Source organism: Pholcus phalangioides, unplaced genomic scaffold (genome assembly GCF_987345545.1).
Source record: "Pholcus phalangioides strain wild (caught in Gottingen) unplaced genomic scaffold, Ppha-v1.0 ptg000016l_1, whole genome shotgun sequence".
Classification (NCBI taxonomy): domain Eukaryota; kingdom Metazoa; phylum Arthropoda; class Arachnida; order Araneae; family Pholcidae; genus Pholcus; species Pholcus phalangioides.
Window position 1 is genome coordinate 2,827,843 of NW_028301609.1, and position 7,509 is coordinate 2,835,351.

Sequence of the window (7,509 nt, forward strand, 5' to 3'; positions counted from 1 at the left end):
TTGAATGAATATTGAATCGGAAAGAGGAAATTTTTTCATGTCTGATATCGACCGCTGTATGCCTCTAGGGGTGGGACAGCAATATATATGATTGATTGATTGATGTCTGATATCGAACCATGTAGTGAAAATGTATTCACTCCATTTAAATGCCAAAATATCTTTTCTTTTTTTTTCTCTAAAATTGTTTAACTTTTTTTTCACAGCATTTCATTTCGAAGGAGAATATCTTGTATGATAATTAGAGGAATTTGGATTATTTCAAAAGGTATCATGTCGAACTACGTCGACAAATGTATTCCATTTCTAAGCCGACTGCTGTAGAGATTGAAATCTCTACGTCTTTCTATATCAGTGTGCTACTGCGCATGGGTGCACTCAGCGAAGGGCAGAGACAACACCTTCTAAAGCACAAGGCCTCTGCAGAGCTGTCAAGTAGCTTAGTGACGTCACGACTAGTGGACAGCTGGACAGGAATTCTCGCGTCTTTGTCTCCCTCTTCGTAGCTTGAAATCCATTGGAGGCGTCATTTTTGTGTATGCTCTGTAGCTTTCGCCTTCTTTTTTAAATTTATTTGTTAGTAATATTAATGTATTTCACATAAGACAAAGCAATGCCTCATCATTGTGTAGCCCCTAATTGTCTGGGAAATTATGATAAAGACAATAAGGTTTCAACTTTTAGTTTCCCAGACGATCCAGAATCACGGCTGAAATGGGTAAAAGCATTAAGAAGGGAAGATGACTTCACTCCTTCAAGTTCTAGGGTGAGTATTTCAAAATATTTTATGTATTTATTGGATTGAGCAAACGCACACACACCTCTTATAAATCACCAGAACGTTCAATATTAATGCGCTGATGAAAAAAAAAAAAGATTCCTTGAGGGGTTACATACTTTTTAACATAGAGAAAAGTTAAAATGTCATTAAAAATACTTGTATAAAATACTATATATTATTTACCATTGATTTATTGGAATGTTTTTCAAATATTCTTCATTAAATATGCTATACTATGCTGGTATAAAATTTTACATTTCTCTAATACTTATTTTAAAAAAAAAAATTCATTATAAACAGTTTGATAAAATGACATGACATTAATTTTTTTACGTCAACAGACATGACTAACCATACAAAATTGAGAAATTAAAAAGAATAAAACAGTTTACTTCATAAAATGAACTAAAAGATTTCAGATCAATTTATGAATATTTAATTTATAAAAAAAATTATTGTTTTGAAAATTTAAATTTTAAATAAGGATGACTCAATGCGATTTCAATCTTTAAGTTCATTTTATGAAATGAATCATTTTCGTGATTTTAATATTGTATTGTTACATTGATGTCATGTCACTCATGTGTGCAAGCTATTTTTAATGCATTTTTTTGAAAATTTTTAAGAAATCAAGTATTAGAGATATGTATAAAATTTTTTATACAAGGATAGAATATTTAATCAAAAATACAAGAAAAAAATTTCTAATAAATCAATGGCTAAATAGTATTTTTAATTATATTATAAATTTTCCCTATGTTAGCAAGTATGTGACCCCCTTAATATGGGGAAGTTGAGAGTAAGGCTTGTATTCTCAATATTGAATATATTACATTTTTTTACACCAGCAGACATGACTAAAAAATATAGAAAGACTTGGCGGGGGGGGGGGGGGGGGACATTGAATAGAAAAAAAAGATCGGGTTAGAATTTTTACTTTTCAGCATTTACACTGATTTGAAAAAAAAAAAGTGTCCAAAGCAATCATATAAAACAGGAAATAATTTTCTTCATATGTTTAAATATCTTTGTTGAAATAGTGTTATTAAAATAAAAAAATCTGTTTATATATTACTTTATTACAGGTATGTGAGCTACATTTCACTTCGAATGATCTCATCAGAAAGCCGTCTTGTTATGATGAAAGGATGGGAGTTTTACTAACAGCACCTTTGAAACGCCCCAGCTTGAGAAAAGGTGCATTTCCTAACTGCCCGAAGTATCTGACAGGTGCTGGTAATCACAGAGAAAGTCCAGAGTCAAAAAGAGCTAGGGCTGAAATGAATCATTTACAGCGAGCGATAGAGGCAAGCACTGTTGCACAATTTCTGTTTAATGAAAGAAATTGCTGCAAAGACTTCAATGAACTGAAGAACAAACTTTCACTCATTGAACTGAATGAGCAGTGGACAATGTTGTGTAAAGAAAAATCAGTCATCTTTATGATGGTAGAGTGTGCACCAGCTCCCAAAATAATTTGATCATTAGTTGTTGACAATTTAATGAATAGGGTTCATTATTTTGGAGATGCACCTGTCAATTCAGTAGGTGAGTTTAAATTTCCCATCAAAGTTGATCATATTATAATTATTAATAATATTTTAAAATGTATAGGCACATCACTTATAAATCCTGCTCCATCTGATGTATATAATGAATTGATGGTTATTTTGTCAAAATTTCAAAATGATTTACCCGGTGATAGAAAATGTGTTGTTAATTTCATTCTAGAGCAAATTAAATTATTATTGTTAGAAAAACAGAAATTTAGATATTCTAAAGAATTATTAGTATTTTGTTCATTATTGCATTCTATATCTCCACATTCGTATAAATATTTGTGCAACTCTGGGCTACTTATTTTATCTCATCTCAATACTCTTCAAAGATTATGCAGTACCTTCAGTCTTGACCCTTCACATGAACAGATCGATGTGAGTTTTCTATCCTACGCAAGGCAATGCTTTGAAGCTCTTACCAACAATGATAAAATAATCTCTTTAATGGTAGATGAAATTCACATTAAAGCACATATAGATTATAAAGGAGGTAACATAGTTGGAGCAGTTGGTGAAAACAATTGTAGTGCAACAAGTGCATTTACATTTATGATTTTTGTCTTCTCATAATGATGTTGTACATATTTTACCGGTTTCAAGAATTACTTCTGAAATTTTGTTCGAAACTATCAAAAAAGTCATCATTGGTCTGGAAAAAATTGGATTTAAAGTTATAGTGGTTTGCACAGACAATGAGCCCCCTAAGCTTTCCATAGTATATAATCACCCATGCTCGACAGAAAACACAAGGCCATTATTTTTTGTATTTGATCCTGTGCATATTATTAAGTGCATTAGAAACAATTGGATTAATCAAAAAAACTCAGGCAAATGCATGCACTTCTTGGACTTTGATGATTTTTCTTGCACAAAAACAGCTTCTTTTGAAACCCTTAAAAAACTGCATTCGCTCGAAACTCACAATCTGGTTAAATTTGCCTATGGCTTATCTCTAAAAGCACTTTCACCAACCAACTTCGAAAGGCAAAATGCCAAATTAGTTCTTCAAGTGTTCAATGAACATGTGATAAATGGTCTCAATCATTTGGGTGAAATTAAAGATGTTCCCCATGCTGCAGAGACTGCTGATTACATAAACATAATCTATAAATGGTGGTGCATAATGAATGTAAAAAGTAGGCTTAAAGGAGAACACAAAAACGATCCTTTACAAGAACCACTTACAAACAATAAAATGAAAGAAAACTACCAGTATTTGAATAAATTTTACGCTTGGTTGAACACGTGGAGGAATTCAAAGTACACCACTGGAACTCTGAGACGAGAAACATTTTCAAGCCTATTGCACACAACGTATACTATTTTGGAACTAACTTCCCATTGTTGCACTGAATTGGGCTTCTCATATTTATTGACTGGTAAAATTCAAACAGATGTTTTAGAAAACAGATTTGGAAGTTTACGATAACTGGCAGGATCTCAATACCTCATTTCTCTGCGACAGATTTTTGAAGTGGAAAAACAAGTTAAGGCTGCAAAATTTCTCTTCGTTAAAACTCAAGTTAAAAACATTTGGGGAAATTCTAGTTACTTCTGAAGCAGTCAAAATTACAGAATGGTAAGAAAAATTAAGGCATGAGTCATACAGCTTTTTCAAAACTGAAATTGAAATAACTGAACAAGACATTGATGAAACCACCGAAATCATTCCAGTTCTCACATATATAGCCGGTTATTGTGCTTTCGCCACAATCAAAAAGATGATAATGATGATCAATTTGATTTTTTCAAAATGTTTATTTTGTCAAAAAAATCTACTTTTGTGTGATGAAAGAGACAAACCGGAAAACTACAAATTAATTCAGAGTATCGACAGAGGTGGCTTAGCGCAGTGTTTCTTAACCTTTTTTTGCCCGTGGCCCCCTTTGAACCATATTTTCTTTCTCGTGGCTTCCCTGTGTTACCCAGAGTTTTCGACCCTCATCTAGAAGCAAGATCCTTTATACGTATTGAATTGATGTTTTCAGCTAATTTATACTGAGCGAAAATTTTGCAAATAAGATTGGCGTCCAGACCACTGGCTTAGAATTTATTGATCTCCCCGCTAATCTGAGCTCTATTCAGGGCTGTCTCAACATCATGGGCGCCCTACGCAAAATGATGCTATGGTAGTCCCATACTTAGCTGGAAATAAACAGCCTACATATTTCCTACTTATTTTCAAAATTTATTGCACTATACAAAATATTATATGGTGGGGTCACTTATGGACATGAGACCCCCCCCCCCCCCCCCCCGGCATGACCCCTCACAAGAGTGGGACTGACAGAGCTGCGGCCCGGAGCCTGATATGGTTTTCATCATATTTTGTTTTTCACACTATAAATTTAATATAGAGGGGTCTGTGAAAAATGTAGCCGGGGCCTGCGGAAAACCCCATCCTAGGGAAACCTGCTGCAATGTAGGCGGTGAGGCCTGCGTGGGTCCATGCCCTACTTCGGCCATCTTAGGGCATGGTTTTATGGGTGGTTTTGTTTGATTCTGTAAGTGTATAGTCATTAATATAAAAGCTTTATATTTCTTCACACCTTAATTTTTCTTCTCAGCTCTCTGCAGCCCTCCAAACCACCTGTCATGGCCCCTTTCTCCATTTTCTTCAGTGGCCCCCTTGAAGTATCCCAGTACCACTAGGGGGCCATATGGCCCCTGGTTGAGAACCACTGGCTTAGCATATCCACACCCAGATGTGTTGCGCCTAGTTACTTACACGTATATTATAATACAAAAGCTTATTTCCAACCATTTGGAGACCAGATTTTTATACGTCAACAACCAAAGACATCTGGTTTGTGATCTGGTCAGGAATATTCTTTTAGAGAAAGAGATAGTTGTAAATGCTGAATGTCCTGATGGCCACAAATCTGACGTTATTGTTAGCTACCTTGTAATGGCTGCTGTAAATACATTTTTGAAAAATTATTGTAAAAAAAAAAAAAATTAACACCTGTTGAAATGCAAAGAAACATCAAAACGAAAAATAACCAAAAGAGCAGGTGGCACAATATGTGAACTTCAGAAAAATGAAACCAATGAAGCAATTCAAGAACAATTGTTGGAGAGAGCTATAATCAAAAACAGAAAACTGCAAACTGTTACGAAATGAAGCTTTTTTTTTAAAATTATTATTATGCTATGTTATTTTTATACTTTGTTCGTTCCAGTTTGGTTTTTCCTTTTTTTGCATAATCTTGATATCTCTTGTTAATATGTGTTATGACTTTTCAAACCATTGTTTTTTATATGTGAGTCATGCCTTGATTTTTCTATCCATTCTGTAATTTTGACTGCTCAGAATGTTTTTATTTCCCCAAATTTTTTGGAATCACTTAAATTATTGTGTGTATTATATTATTATCAGTTTAAATTATTATTTCTCTTTCAGTGAAATTTTTTGTCTTAATATGAATAATTATGTGTCTTAATGAGAAAATATTTTTAAATGGCAAAAATATTGTAACTTTTTTGTTTCCATAATTTCCACTTATGAGTTTGAATTGTGATGCAACCAATAAAAGTAATGCTTGAAATGTAGTGTTTTTCGTATTGAGTTCTTGATTTGCTTCATATTAAAATGCATATTTCTTTAAAAAAATTCAATCTATTTAGCTGTTATGTTTTCTTCTTTAGCTTACCAATGAATTTTTCAGCTTCAACTGCATACTTTAACTAACGCATTAATTTTTTTAACGCTTTAAATTTCCCCCCTCCATGCACTGCCATTCGAAAAATTGATTTAAACAATTTTTAATAAACCATTACACATCATGTGTGGATGATGACCATGGTAGGACAAAGATAATCAAGTTATCAAATTTTTTCTTCCGTTCATATAATAACGTATCTGGACTGAATAGAAATGGAAAATGCAGTTGAATCTCGATTTAACGAATTATTCAAAATCGAAATTTTTCTGTTGTAACAAGAAAAATCTGGCGCAGATTAACACAAATGTATATGCAGAAAATTCTAAAGAAAATCGATTAATTTGTTAAATCAGAGTTCGTTATATCGAAGTTCGACTGTATGATAATCCTGCAGTTAAGAAAACTGTCTTCCCCAAGATTTAAGAAAAATCAGTGTCAATATACATATAATGCAAGTTATAAGGAAATAGGAAGAACAAAATAGCAGCGAAGGCTGCCGACTATCGCTGACGTCACGAATCAGTGGGGAGGCCTTCTAGCTATAGATGGCGTTGGCAGAGAGCCCTAGAAGAGAAATTAAAGTGTAGAAATTTACACGCGTCGCATGCACGTCAATTTAGTATCTATGAGTTGCCCTCCTCCACAGTTCAAATCCTAAGGCGCGGATCGTGCAATGCAAGCGTTCGCAATGCATTCAGTGGGTACGATTTCCGAAACGAATCATCAACGATGGCTCCATCCGAGAGTTGTTTCAACGCCATCTGTAGGTTTTGAGCGGTAGTAACAACTATTGAGGAACATATGATAAACGAATTTATAAATGGCTGTTAATCAAGGGCGTAGCGGGGGGGGGGGTCTGGTCCCCCCCGAAATGTGAGAAAATGACCGGAAAAAGATGGCCAAATCCATTGTTCTGTCACTTTAGTCCCCCACCGAACGAAATTTCTGGCTACGCCCTTGCTGTTAATGACAAATTCAAATTACTCAAAAATGACGAATTTCTATTATTATGACTATTAAATTAAATGACTTTCGCGAAATAAGACGAGGGGAAAAAAATGAAGGCTCAGAAGCACACGCAAACCGATAACGACGCCGTCCAAACTAGAAGGAAGAATTCCTTTGTGTTCGTCGAAAAAACCGACTGCTATTGAATCGGTTCAAACAGATCAAGAATGATTCGTTGATCGTTCGCAACAACGTACAAATTACTGAACAACCGATCGCGAACGCTTGCATTGCACGATCCGCGCGCTAGTGTATACGCACCACTAGGTATGCCCTTGTTATAGGGTTGGTAATAATTATGGCTCCGATTTTTATGACCTAAAGATGAAATGTCATTGCTGATTGATTAAGATTTAGGCTAAAAAACCTGACTGATCAAAAGTACCATCCAAAAGGATGAGCAATAATGTTTCATCTTTAGGTCACAAAAATCCAATCTCTAGTAATATAAAATATTTCAAGCAACCAGGAATTTAAAATTGAATTCCATTTAAAT